Source organism: Haemorhous mexicanus, chromosome 16 (assembly GCF_027477595.1).
Source record: "Haemorhous mexicanus isolate bHaeMex1 chromosome 16, bHaeMex1.pri, whole genome shotgun sequence".
NCBI classification, from domain to species: domain Eukaryota; kingdom Metazoa; phylum Chordata; class Aves; order Passeriformes; family Fringillidae; genus Haemorhous; species Haemorhous mexicanus.
In genome coordinates, this window is record NC_082356.1 from 7995675 (window position 1) to 8009052 (window position 13378).

A 13378-nucleotide genomic window follows, 5' to 3' on the forward strand; every position below is an offset into this window, starting at 1 on the left:
CTGGGCTGCAGACGAATGGCAAGACATTGCCACTCGGGTAGAGAAGCTATCTGTGAAAGTCTGTCGTGTGGGTGCCCACATGCCCAAGAGTTGGGCTAATGAGGAGCACTGAAAGAGTGAACAGGTGGATCAGGCTGCAAAATCAAAGTGTTACAGATAGGTTTGGACTGGCAACACAAGGGACAGTTGTTCACAGCTCAGTGGGCCCATGATGCCTCAGGCCAGCAGGGCAGAGCTGCTACCTATAGGTGGGCATGAGACCCAGGGGTGGATGTAACCATGGGCAGCATCTCCCAGGTTATCCATGATTGTGAGATGTGAGCTGCCATCAAGCAAGCTAAGTGGGTGAAGCCCCTGTGGTATGGGGGGTCATGGTTCAAACAGAAGCATGGAGAGGCCTGGCACATTGACTACATCACTGCCTCCAACCCACCAAGGCAAGTGCTACGTGCTCCCAATGGTAAAAGCCACCCCTGGGTGGCTGGAGACCTACCCTGCACCTCATGGCGCTGCCCAGAGCACCATCCTGGGCCTGGAAAAGCAGGTCCTTTGGAGGCATTGAGAATTGAGTTTTGAGAGAGAGAATTGAGTCCAACAAAGGGACTCATCTCAAGGACAGCCCTAACAACACCTGGGCTAGAGAAGCTGGCATTGAGTGGCTACATCACATTCCCGACCATGCACCAGCGGTCAGGAAAGTTCAGCAGGGCAATGAACACTTCAAAAAAACATTGAAGGCAATGGAAAGATGGGACCCTCAAGCAGTGGGAGCTGCATTTAGCAAAGGCTACATGGTTAGTTAATAGCCTCTGCCCAATCCGAGCCCCTGTGCACAGCAGGTGGAGACAATGTTCTGGTGGTGCACATGGGAGGTGTGCTAGGAAAGCCTGTTTGGATTAATTCTGCCTTGATCAAAGACAAACCCACCTGTGGGGTTGTCTTTGCTCAGGGACCAGGTTGCACTTGGTGGGTGATGCAGAAAGATGGATAAACACAATGGATATCTCCAGGGGACCTTGTTTTTGGGGTGAATTGCCCAAAACACTGTGCCTGTATCCATATCTGCAGGTATGTATGAATGTATATAATTAGGATACATGTATGCATACAGTTTTAAAGTCAAAGTTTGATGTAACATGTTGGTATGGAAAAAATTCAGGGTGGGAAATGTTGTGTGTTTGGGGTTGTTTTTTTGGTGAATTTTCTCTAATTTCTTACCTGAATAGGGCGATGTGGCGAGGAGAGGGCAGCTGATGCCTGTGGGGAATGAATTGCCTGTGGGGCAATTGAGATGCAAAAGAACTGGCCAATGACTCTCCCCTTCCACTGGAAGCTTCCAGGGAGGGAGGGCAGGGTTGGGCACTGGCTTGCTGAGGGAAGAACCAGCTGGCCATGCGAGGAGCAGGGCAGTTTGGGCAGTTTTTGATGCTCGACCCGGCCCTGCTTCAGAATTCTCCTTGCCAGCCATAGGTGAGCCCATTGCTTGCAGCAGCTGCTGGCTGACAGGGACTTTTCCACACTTGCCATTGCCAGGAAGATCCTCACCATCTGTGTGGGTGCTGGAGGGGAAACGGGACCACCCCACCTATTCTCTCTCTCTCTGGAGAGAGGGAGCCCCAGGTGCTGTTTGACTGGAACCACAGCAGAGCTGCCATGGCCAGGATACTGCCACAGACAGGTGAGAACCTGGGGAAAGCAGAGCCCCAGCTTCCCTCTGTCCCCGAGGTCGCCGTTACCCCTGGGGTGGCTCAGGGCTCGCAGCTGGGGTCCCTGGAGCCCCCTGGGCCAACAGCGCCCCCCGGAGCCAGGGCAGAGTCACTGCAGCCGCTCTGCCCTGCCGGCAGCTCACAGCGCCATCTGCCGGTTGTGGTCATAACTACAGCAAAGGCAGAACTGCTCAGCCGGGGGGAAGGGTCTGGCATTGCTTTGGGAAATGTTGGTGGCTTTTCTCTCTTGTTCACCTATATCCATATATTCTAGAAAATAACTCATATTTCTTTTCCCATATCTTTGCCTGGAAGCCCTGTAATTTTGAGTTGTAATGATTTGGAGGGAGGGGGCTATTTCTCCATCCCAGGAAGATTCCCAGCTTTCTTGGAAGACATCTGTCTTTTAAGCCAGGACAATCTGCTATCATTAATGGAGAAATTGACCTAGGAGATAAAGGAACTCACAGATATGCAGCTTCAGCCCTTGCCTAGGAATTGTTCCTGATCGTCACAAAACAGGGGCTTCTATGGTTTGATGAATAGTCTTTGAATGAACTTTACAGCCCAGCTTTTACCTCCCTCAGAGTGCTCCTTCCCACAGTATGTCACACCAGTCTGGCACAGCTCCTGTGCAGGTGACATCCACTGCCACCAACAACGGGACCACTTTACCCACCACCAGTGAGAGGAAGCATTGATCATTCCATTTTTTCCCACATAAGATATGGAGCAGAAATCCCTGTTGTAAATCCTGCCAATTCTTTCTGACTAAGTACATACAAGCAAAAACGCCTTGCACAGAATCTCCCTTCTTAGAACCCTGGTGAGCAGTGGCACAAAGTCTAGCGGTGGACTGTTGCAGCCTGAATAGCTGCTAGTAAAGTCCAGGGTAAGGAAGCAAAAAGAGCCTTTGCATGGTATTTAGAGATGTTTAATTCAGCCGTGCCTGAGATGTTCCCAGTCCCCAGGCACACTCAGGGACACCCGAGGTTTGTCCCTCCCGAGGGGCTGGGGGTGAACCTGGTCTCCAGGCAGTACAAAAATGAGGGCCAGTCAGGAAATAAGGAGGGAGTGGCTCAGGGACATAGGAACAGACATAGAAACAAGGGAAAGAGCCAAAAAGGTCCTAACAGCTTTTTGAGGGAAGCTTCTTGTATCTCCCTAAGCTAGGGGATGACCCCAGGGTCCCCACAGTGGACCCTGCAGGACAATGCTGAGTCCAGTCCTTTCTGACACCTTTGTTAGTAAACTGGGTGAGGGGGCCAGGCTGTGCCCTCCCACAAACCAGGAGGAGTGGCTGATCTGCCAGAGAGAAGTGCTGCCATCCAGAGGGACAGTTCAACAAGGGTGACAGTTCAATGACAAGAGCTGAGTCCTGTCCTTGGGAAGGAACAACCACAGGCACCGGTATCTGCTGGGGGCCACCCAGTTGGAAAAGTGAAGTTTGGCAGGGTTCTGCTGGACACCAGGATGCCCAATGTGCTCCTGCAGCAATGCAGAACAGCGTCCTGGGCTGCACTGGGAGCTGTGTCACAGCTGGCAGAGGGAAGGGATCCTTTCCCTCTGCTCCACACCAGAGAGGCCAGCCCTGGAGTGCTGGGCCCAGAGCTGGGCTGCCAAGTACTGGACACAGGGACAGACTGGACAGAGTCCAGCACAGGGCCATGAAGGTGATGGAGGGACTGGAGCGTCTCTGCCATGAGGAGAGGCTGAGAGAGCTGGGACTGCCCAGCTTGGAGCAGAGCAGGCTCAGGGCATCTCATCCATGGGGATAAATACCTGGGGGGAGGCTGCAGAGGGGACAGGGCCAGGGACAGTCCAAGAGGCCTCGGGCACAAAGTGACACACAGGAGGGGCCCTCCGAGCTCAGGAGACATTTCTGCACTGGGAGGGTGGCTGAGCACTGGTGCAGGTGCCTGGGGAGGTGGGGGAGTCTCCATCCCTGGTGAGACTCAAAAGCCACCTGGACACACCTGGGCAGCTGGCTCTGGGTGGCCCTGATGGAGCAGGGGCTGGGCAAGGTGACCTCCAGAGGTGCCTCCAGCCTCCCCCAGCCTGAGATTCTGTGACTCTGAGAAAAAACAGGCTACAGTTTGCTAAGGACAAATGAAAAAGCTCCACACTTGGCAGGTTTCTCCTGCCCCCACCAAAGTGGTTCATGGCACATGGCTCCCTTCTGCAGATTCCTTCCTGGAGTGAGGATACTTTTCAAGGTCACACCTTGAGGCTGAGAGAAACGTTTGCCTGTGGTCATTGGTGTGGGTGAGTAGTATCAATCTTTAATTAAGATTTGGTTTTGCTGGCTTGACTAGAATTGCTTCAATGTTGCTTCAGATGTAATGCACTGTACTGGAAGTTATAGGTCTCTGCACTGGGTAGTGAATAACCCTGATATAGATCCATTAGTTTCATGGTGATCATAATAAACTCTTTATTTTTCTATAAATATATCTTTCATCCTATGGAACACAGTTGTATAAAGGCTCAGTTACACCTATACTATTCTTTAAACATAAACTATTGACTAAGTCTAGGACTGCATCCAGCTGCAGCCTGGCTCCTCTCTGAGATATTCAGGAAGCAAGGAGGTCCCTTCTGCACCTCGTGTCTCCTGCCTGCTCCCTGCACAGCTCTCCAGGTGGTCCTGTCGGTCCTGGGCCAGCTGTGACATCAGCAGGGACACCTGAAAGAGACACAAGGCCCGGCTCAGACAAGCCCACGCTGGCAGGAGCACCTGGAGCCCCAGGGTTCCGGCTCTCGGGGCAGACACAGCCTCCAACTCCAGCCCTCACCAACACTCTGCCCTTGGGCAAGGGGAAAGGAACAGGCTCCCAGACAGAACAGAGCTCAGATGATCAACAAGTCCAGCTCAAGGCTGGCAAACCCTTCCCACGTACATCCCTCAGCCACCACAGGTCTATTAGAGAGAGTTCTGACAGCATTTAGAAACGCAGCTCTGTTTTCCAAAGCACACATTTGGGCCACTCACCCCTTTCTCCACAGGCTGTGCCTCAGCATGAGAGCTGCTGCTCCCCTGAGCTCCTGGAAGACTCTTCTACTTGAGCTGCTGGACTGCAAGCCCAGGCATGAGGGGAATGTGGTGCTTGGGTTGTTTGGTGCTTTCTTGAAGCATTTGAGCATCCCATGCCCCATTTTATTCCCATTGTGAAAAACGAGGTTCACTCTCCTGTAAAAGTTTAAAAGTTGAATAAAGAACAATAAGAGACAAAGAGAATAAAGCAAAGTTTTTGCGGTGGGTGCTCTGCATTCAGCCAAGAGCAAATCTGCTATTTCAGAGATGTCCTTTACATACCCTTTCTATTGCATCAGCCTACTGCATAGTCATAAACAATTATGCATATTTAAACTTTTCCCCAAACTAGTTTACATGTTCCAAGAATTGTTTAGCATGGCTGCTCCTCGGGTCCACCTTTTCAGAGCATGTGCCTTTCGTGGCTGTGGTTTGAGTCCGCCCTTGTTATCACCTCCTGTTTGGGCTTTGGTCTATGTTTTCTACAGACAGTGGGTGCTGATAAATGGCATGTCAGCAGCAGGGGCTCCATCAGATGTTCATTGAATGTTATCCCAACCAAGCAGGCAGTTTAACACAGGCATACTATAGCAGCTATTTCACTACTATGTCTAGGCTTAGTTAACAACAAAAAAAAGCCTAAATTTTTATAGCAAAGTTACTCTAATATAGATACAGAATCCATCTAAATATTTGCAAAAAGCCAATATTCTAATATGTATTTAAAACAATACTTTTCCTGACAGCACCCATATCTGCACCCCTGACAGCTGAACAGAGGGGTGGGGGTTTGGTTCCACAGGGGTCCCACAGAAATTATGGACACAAAGTATTACATATCAGTGCCCCACATGCCAATGCAAAGTGACTCCGAAAGGCAAAGACACAGTCTGAGCAGGACTCTGACACTGGTGCTAAGTGTGTCCCTGTGACACAGACGAGGAACGTGTGGGCCAGGGCACCAATGCTGCTCTGAGCCCTGGGCCCCGCGGAGCACTGACATCAGCCCGTGTGGCAGAGTCCCCGCACAAGCAGAGTCTCCCCGAGCCCTGGCGCAGCACTGGTGCCCATCTCCTGCCCCAGAGACCTGTGCCTCCGGAGGGCTTCTCTGCCAGAGGGCAGCCAAAGCCGACCTGCACTGAGGGCTGTGCTCCATCCTACAGGGGCTCTTGGTAGGAGCACCTGGTGGCAACATTTGGTATGTGCCAGATGATGTTGCTCCTTCCTGGGATGATTTTTTTCAAGGAAGGGATTAGCAGTAGCACAGAAACACCAACAGCTACAGAATTCCACAGCACAAAGAGACTCCACCAAAACACTGTCATGTTTCCTTCTGCTTTTCTGTCTTTCTTGCACTCTGAAAGAAAAAGAATTGGCCCCTCCTCTGCTATTCAACTGTCCACTTACTGTGTGTCCTCCTATGGCAGCTCATGTGCAAATACGACTGGCTGCGTACTGAGCACGGCAGTGGATGGCCACAAACAGGGAAGACCCTGGTGAACATCAAGGCAGACACCTGGAGAAGTGCAGAGGACAGGGATAACTCTGGGAGGAGAAGCTGTTCTGTTTCTCTGATGATGGTGTCAGCCCCTTAAAGGAGCAGCCAAGGCAAGTGCTGGAAGCGGCCATGTCCTGCTGTGAGGCTGGCAAGCCAAGAGAAAGCCATTGTGGCCAAGTATGCTGAAGCCTTTTGCTAAATCACATGCAACAGTGCCCACAGTATTGCCCCCTTTTGAAGGGTGGCTGGTGCAGACGCCTCCTTGAGCAGGTGCCGGCGTTCGGGGTGCTGCTGTTCCTGTGCTGCTCTGGTGCTGTTTCTGTGGTGTTCAGAGCTGCTTTGGCAGCAGCGACTCAGCAGCCCTGCTGGAGGAGACATCGCTGCCCTCGCCATGGAGGCAGAAGCTCTGCGGGCCCAGAGCTCTGTGTCAGCAGGGCCTCATCCTCAGCACCGTGGCCTGGGCAGCCACGGGGGCTGGGCTGGCCGCCAGCCCTGCTCTGCCCCCTGCCCTGGCAGCACCCAGTGACCGTGCCCCGGCAGGGCCCCCTTGCCCTCCTTGTCCTCAGCCAGCCCAGCCTGGGCACCTCGGGGGTGTCCCCACACTCCTGCTGAGGCCCAGCCTCCAGGGCTTCTGCCCCAGGCGTGGGAGCCTCTCTGGGAAAGCACCAGAGCAGCCGGCTGTCAGGGACAAGGCGGCAGCCTGGAGCTTCTTATGGCCTCTGACACCCATTCCTCAGGGCTTCCCACCAGCCTGTGTTCCTACCCACTTCTGTCCCCTTGGAGCCTCCTGCCCCCCACTCCCTCCCACAGGGCCCGCATGCCTTCCCACCGCCTTGTCCCGTCAGGGCCTGTGTAGCACCTCATCCCTTCACGGCCTCCCACCGCCCCTCAGGGTCCCCTCAGGGTCTCCCCCAGCCCAGCCAGCCTGCCCAGCAACGGCGCAGCCTCGAGGGGACACAGATATCCCTTCCTGGCTGGGCAGGAGGACTTGTGGCCATCTCCAGGCACCAGTCTGGCAGGGATCCCTACAGCTCCAGCCCCTGCCCAGCCGCTCTGTCGCCAGCACAAAGGCTTCAGCAGAACCACCAAAGGCCAAGGGGCTTCTGGCCATTTCCCCTTCCCCACTGCACGCCTGGGCAGCTCGCTTGGCACAAGGACCCGTTTTCCCCTCCTCCCCTGTGCCCTGCAGACACTGGGCACCAAAGAAAGCTCCTGGGAGTCTGGGTATTAGAACACATTCTATATTTATAGCTTAAAGAAAAACTAAAAAGAAGGAAAAAACCAATCTTAAAGAAAAGAAAAATCCTCCCTGGCTCAGATGGCCCTGGCAGACAGAGAGCCTCTCAAATCAGCGCTCCTCAGAGCCCCAGCAGCACAGCCAGCTGTGGCCCCAGAGACAAGGCCGTTTCTTGCGTGCCCTGAGAAACCCATCTTGCAGCTTCCCTGACCTGTGGGAGAGGAGGGAATACCAAATGTATGGTGAACACCCCAGTCATTTAAAAATGTGGCCCATTCTTGTGTGGCTTATGAAGGACCATTATCAGTTTTAATTTCTTGAGGGACACCCAGTGAGGAAAATGCTTGTGAAAAATGCTGGCAAACATGCTTAGCTGTTTCTCCTGTATGTACAGATGCAAAAACTGCTTTTGAAAATGTATCAATAGAGACATGGATATTTTTAAATTTCCCAATAGAAGGGTACTTTGTGACATCTGTTTGCCCCTTCTGCAAACCTTCCAACCCCCTTGGGTTGGTGGCTCCTGTAGAAGGGATAGTTTGAACTAGCTGGCAGTCAGGGCAAGCCCCTACATGGGCTTGTGCTTGCTCTAGGGAGATGTGAAAATCTCGTCTGAGGGCCTGTGCATTTTGCTGAAAAAAGGCATGACTCAATTTAGTTTGTTCAACAATGTTAGGCAAGGTAGCTGCAGGAGGCACAGAGGTGCAATCTTTACTGTCTCCTGCAGCTCCCTCATCACATGCTGCTGTGGCAATGCATCAGCTCGTGCATTCCCTTCTGCCATAAATCCTGGGAGCCTGGAGTAAGCTCTAATGTGAGCAACAAAGTAAGGATTAGTTCTGTGTAACTAAATTTGATACAGACAGGTAAGCCAAAGACACAATTTGTCCCTGCTAACATCTTTTTAAACAGACCCCTCAATTCTCTTAACAATATGCAGAATCAGTGACTAAGTTAAAAGGTTCTGGGAAGAGCTGAAATGCTCTTACAGCTGCAGCCAATTCAACAATCAGAGGAGAACTTTTGACCTTTTGAATGTCTTGTTCTCAGGATTCAGTGTTTTTATTTTGCCAGGTAACCACTGCCTTGTGTGTTTGTCCTGACCCATCAGTGAAGAGAGCAACTGCATCTAAAGGCTCTTCACTGATAAGAGGTTTCTCTTTGTAGCATAATTTAGCTTTGATCAGTTTGTGTGCTGGTTAATGAATGGAGCAAACACCTGGAAAATCTAACAAGGCATACAGTAAATCTTCTGACTTTTGCATGGCCCAATCAAAATAGGATTTAATCACAGGTAAAGAGATGATTTTAAATTCACAATCTGCTATGTCAGGAAGCCTTGCCCTGCCCTTAATGACAGTTTGAGAAATCATCTCTAAAAGTGATTGTCTTTGGTGGCCTGTAAGAAAGAAAAACCCATTCAATTATTAACAAAGGATTATTTTGAGAAGAGTCCCACTGGAAGATGAAGCCATACAGTCTCAGTGTTTCTCCTAGAACTGCAAGGAAAAAAGGTTTATCTGGAACCTAACAATGTGCTTGTCTGTTTTGCAGAGCATTGGTAATTTTCTCCAAAGCTGTAGGAGTAGGAGATCTGGGGGATGATTTTTGTCTCTTTCAGTGGTTCTTGTTGCCGGTGGAGACCTGCCCAGCGATGAGATGCAGGTCTCGCTGGTTTAACGGAGTTAACTTCCAACTTCCGTGCACCTTGGCCATGGAGCCCAGGCCGGCCCCGCCGTGCAGGTCGGAGCCCCGCGGGGCCGGAGCCAGGGCCGAGCGCGGGGCTGCGGGAGCCGGCGGTGCGAGCGGGCCGGGAACGGGGCAGGCTGGGACGGCGGCGCCTTTCCCCGGCGCAGGCAGAAGGGCAGTGGGATCCAGGATTCGGGATCCGGCTCTGGGCCGGAGCAGCAGCAGTTTCTGTTCCCTTCCCCCCTTTCTTCTTCCCCCACTCTCACAGCTGGAGAAGCTGGCCGAGGCTGTGGCTGCGAGAGTTCAGGTGCAGTGGGGGCGGAGAGGGGCGTGGCGGCTGGGCATTCATGGCAGATTTCCACTAGGACTCGGCAAGCAGGGAGAAGTTCCGCTGTTGTTTTGTCACGCCGAGAGATAGCATTATACAATTTAACCCCCACAGAGTCCCAAACCTCTCTGGTATAGAAGGCTTCAGAGTCAGCATTTGGAATATGAGCTATAGTCCCTTTTAAAAGCTCTTTGAGCTTTTGATTTGCAAGGTTTTTTGGTCTTGATGCACATAAAGATTTTAAATGCTGATACACATCTCTCTGCGGAACAGACTTATTCTGCCCCATTATTCCCGGTGCTCACCTGCTGTCCAGCTATGCAGTAGGCGCTGTACATAGAGGCTCTGTCCAGCAGCAACTCCTGTCCGGGCCTTGGTCACCCTCCTTCCAGGTGCCTGATCCTTGTGGCCGCCTCCTACTGAGTTCACCGGGAGGTCTCTTACTGCCAATAAGTTCAAGTTCGCCAACTAAAACGTGGGCGCTACTGTAAGAGCCTAAATGAGAGATGTGGGACTCCAGGTGGCTCTTCAAAATGCAATTTATTCAATCCAAGACGTTACAGCATGTTGTATTGTGTTATTATATGTTTTAGTTGCATTAGGTTGTACTTTGGTTTATCCCAGTTCCCCTCTGTTAGAATGGTTCTGCCCCTGCTGCCTCTTCCCATCCTTTTAATGTCAATCTTCCCACCCCTTTATAACACCCTGCACACCCCATTCTTGCTGTCTCCACCTGGCTGGTTTCCCTGGGTTAGGAATCTCGTTAGAGCTCCGAATAAACCTTGACTTTGCACCCAGCTGTAGTCCACTCTCTTCTACCAATGTTGTGCTGGTGTCTTGTCAGAAAGGTGAAAGCCTTAGCCGCTCTCCCGACCTCCCGAGGAAGGGAAAGTGTCCCCCGCTGCTCGCTGTGCCGGAGCAAGCCGGGGTGACTCCGTGCACACACTCAGAGAGGCACTGCCACAGCAGCAGTCCAGGGTCGTGGGCAACAGAGCCTGTGCCTACAGCTGTCAGCTCCAGCTGCAGGCAGGCCTGGAGACCCTTTGGCTTTGGTTACAGTGCATTATATACTTTGCTTAGCATCTTAATACAGTAGAACCAATCTATCCCTTAACTATTATCTATAGCCTATCATAACTCCTATAATTACTATATTCATGTTACTATTCTCCAATCACTAAAAGTTAGTACATTACAGTTTAAGCTAGAAGTTGTTTTTCAGTTTTCTTGCAGTGGAAAATTCTGAGACCTTTTTTCTACTTGCCACATCGGCAGGCTTGTTTGCCTGTGCTATCTTCCAGCTTGGTAAAAACATCTTCTTGTTTGAGGTGGTTTATCCTTTGCTCTAAGTCATGAAAAACCCTTCTAACTAACATACCCTTTGCCTTTTTGGTTATCCAGTAAGACTGGTTCAGAAATTCTTTTCTTCTATATCAAAACTTGCTTCTAACTCTATTCCTTCATCAGACTCCACATTTAAAAATCTTTCTGCCATACATACGTATCTGTGAGACTTTCTTGTCCAACTTTCATCCTTCCCAACATCAGGTTCTTTTGATCCTTACTCTTGCTATCATCTTCACAAAGATACACAAACACACACAGACACAGATTGTGTTGATTTAGTGCCATTTTGCATTGACTGACTCTGGATTTTTGATTGTTGCCTTTCCTGGCTGTGCCTTAAGCATGGTGTAAGCAGTAGAGTGAAGCTTGGCAATGCACTTTGTTCTGTTGTGGCTTTGCTATGAAATTTTTCTCTGCCCACAGCTTTGCCATCATCCTTGCAGTGATGTCCAAGTGCCTGTGCCATGCCAGGTCTTTGGCAGCGTGGAGAGCCCTGGACTGTGAACACTGAGGCCCTGGCACTGCCTGTGACACCAGGGCTTCTCAGCAGCCTGCAGCCTCCTGAGATGTGCACCTGGGCTCTGCTGGGACCGCCTGGGAACTCAGGGTTCTTTTGGAACATGGAGAGCTGAGGCATGTCACCACATAGTTCCTGTGACAGCACGTGACCTCCTGAGCCTTGGGCAGCCTGGAGATGGCTGGAATGTGCCCAGGGAGCCAGTGTGGCGGTGTGTGACACCGCAGGTCTTTCAGAGGATGGAGAGTGCAGGTGTGTCCCCATGCAGGTGCTGTGAGTGCGTGGGAGCTGCCGGCTCCTCAGCAGCCTGGGGACACATGGGACATCACCCGTGAGAGCCTGTTCTAGGCTGGAATCTGCGAGGGCTTTGGCAACTGGGAGACTCCTGGCATGTCCCCCCTGAGCTGCTGGGGCTGTGTGTGGCCCAAGTGTTCTTTGAGAGCACTGAGAGCCCAGGATTTCCCTGTGGGAGCGCAGGGAGTGGCTGTGACACAGCAGTGCCTTGTGAGCTGACAGTGGCCTGGCATGTCAGCTGGGAAGGGCTGTGAGTCCCTGTGAGCACACGTGTCTGTCTCATGGCCAGAGAGCTGTGGGAGGTGCCCCTGGCAGGCCTGTGAGTACAGGGGAGCTCAGGGCTCTGAAGAAGCCTGTGGGCACGTGGGACACCAGGCTGGAAGGCCTGGCAGTGCCTTTGCCCTGCCTGCGCTTCAGCAGTCTGGAAAGCCCTGGGAGGTTGTAACAGGATGCTTTGGGCTGGCTTTTCTGCCCTGGAATGTGATCCAGGCACTTGGACAGTGTCCAGTTTGCCAGTGTCTCCAGGTGGCTTTGCAAGGGCCAGCTTGTGTGTTTTAGTGATGGATTCTGCTGAAACTCCTTGTGGCTACTGGCCCTGCCTGAAGGTGCTGCTGGGGGTCACAGATGGGGTAGATGAGCTGCTCAAGTGAGCTGGAGGCCCCTGCATGCCAGTCAGTCCCTTTGAGCTGTAAAATTGCAGCCCCCTGGCCTAGGGGAAGTTCTTCTGAGCTGTTCCTGCCTGGAGTGTGTGGAGCTTCCTCCCTGGGAAGGGGATGCCCAGCAAGGCTCTGCCTGGAGGTGCAGAGAAAGAGAGCTGCCCACGAGTGTTGCTGTGGGGAGCTCCGCTTCCTAATTGTATTTTTGTCTTGTTGGAGTAGGACTGCTTTCTGTAATGTTGACTCATGGGGGGCAGTGGGTTGGGGACAAAGAGACCACTCACCCCGATGTTCATGGGGCAAACAGAGAGCATTTATTCTCAAGCCCTGCCTTATAAAGGGCATTTGAAAAACCAGGTCTGGATACTTTTATTGGTCTCATCTCTACACCTCTTCAGGTTCTGGGCAGTGAAATGGCTGCAGCCCAGTAGAGATGTGATTGGCGAGGCCCAGTCAATTGGGCAAGGTCAGTCAGCCTGGGGGCTGGTTAATTCACACAGTAGAAGCCAGCCTGCACTGTGACACATGGCAACACTTCTGCTCTGCCCCACAGACACTGGAGCAGGAGTTCTCCTGCAGAAATGCTTGGGGACCTTTGGTTTCCTTCCAGGTCCTGTAGCAGACCTTCCCCACCCAAGGGAAATTCTCTATTCCTCATGTCCAAGCCCCAGTGCTGCAGACAGAACCAGGGGGTGACATGTGGGCTGTACCACCAGTGCCTTTCCCTGGAGCAGGAAAATTCTGGCTCTTCCCTGCTGAGACAGTGGTTGAGAGGAGAGGGAAAGCTCATCCTTCCTGACCTGCTGGAGCACCTGTAGGGACAGTTTCTGCACAGTTCAGACACAGCCCCAGAGGAAGCAGGGACATTCCATTGGGACCCCAAAACTGGGGGCCAATCCAACTGCACTGGGAGACCCCATGTGTGTCCAGCTCGTTCTACCTGGGCTGTTGGCACATGGTCAGTGGCTGTCCAATGCCATCCCCCTGGCTGGCACTGATCTCCAAGGAGGCCTGGAGCTCTCCTTGGTCAAAGTTCCCCAATTTGGACCCTGCAGACACTTCCTCAATACCT

At 52.1% G+C, this 13378-nt stretch overlaps 1 long non-coding RNA gene and 1 pseudogene across 1 annotated transcript; one reads left to right on the top strand and one right to left on the bottom strand.

The window, feature by feature from the left end:
* Positions 1-13378, top strand: part of LOC132334706 (zinc finger protein 850-like) — a 1213125-nt pseudogene that overhangs the window by 111975 nt on the left and 1087772 nt on the right.
* LOC132334868 (uncharacterized) lies at positions 4116-5396 on the bottom strand. Its single transcript, XR_009488511.1, has 2 exons — positions 4699-5396; positions 4116-4392 (listed from the first exon to the last, which is right to left on the bottom strand). It is a non-coding gene; the product is annotated as an uncharacterized LOC132334868 (long non-coding RNA).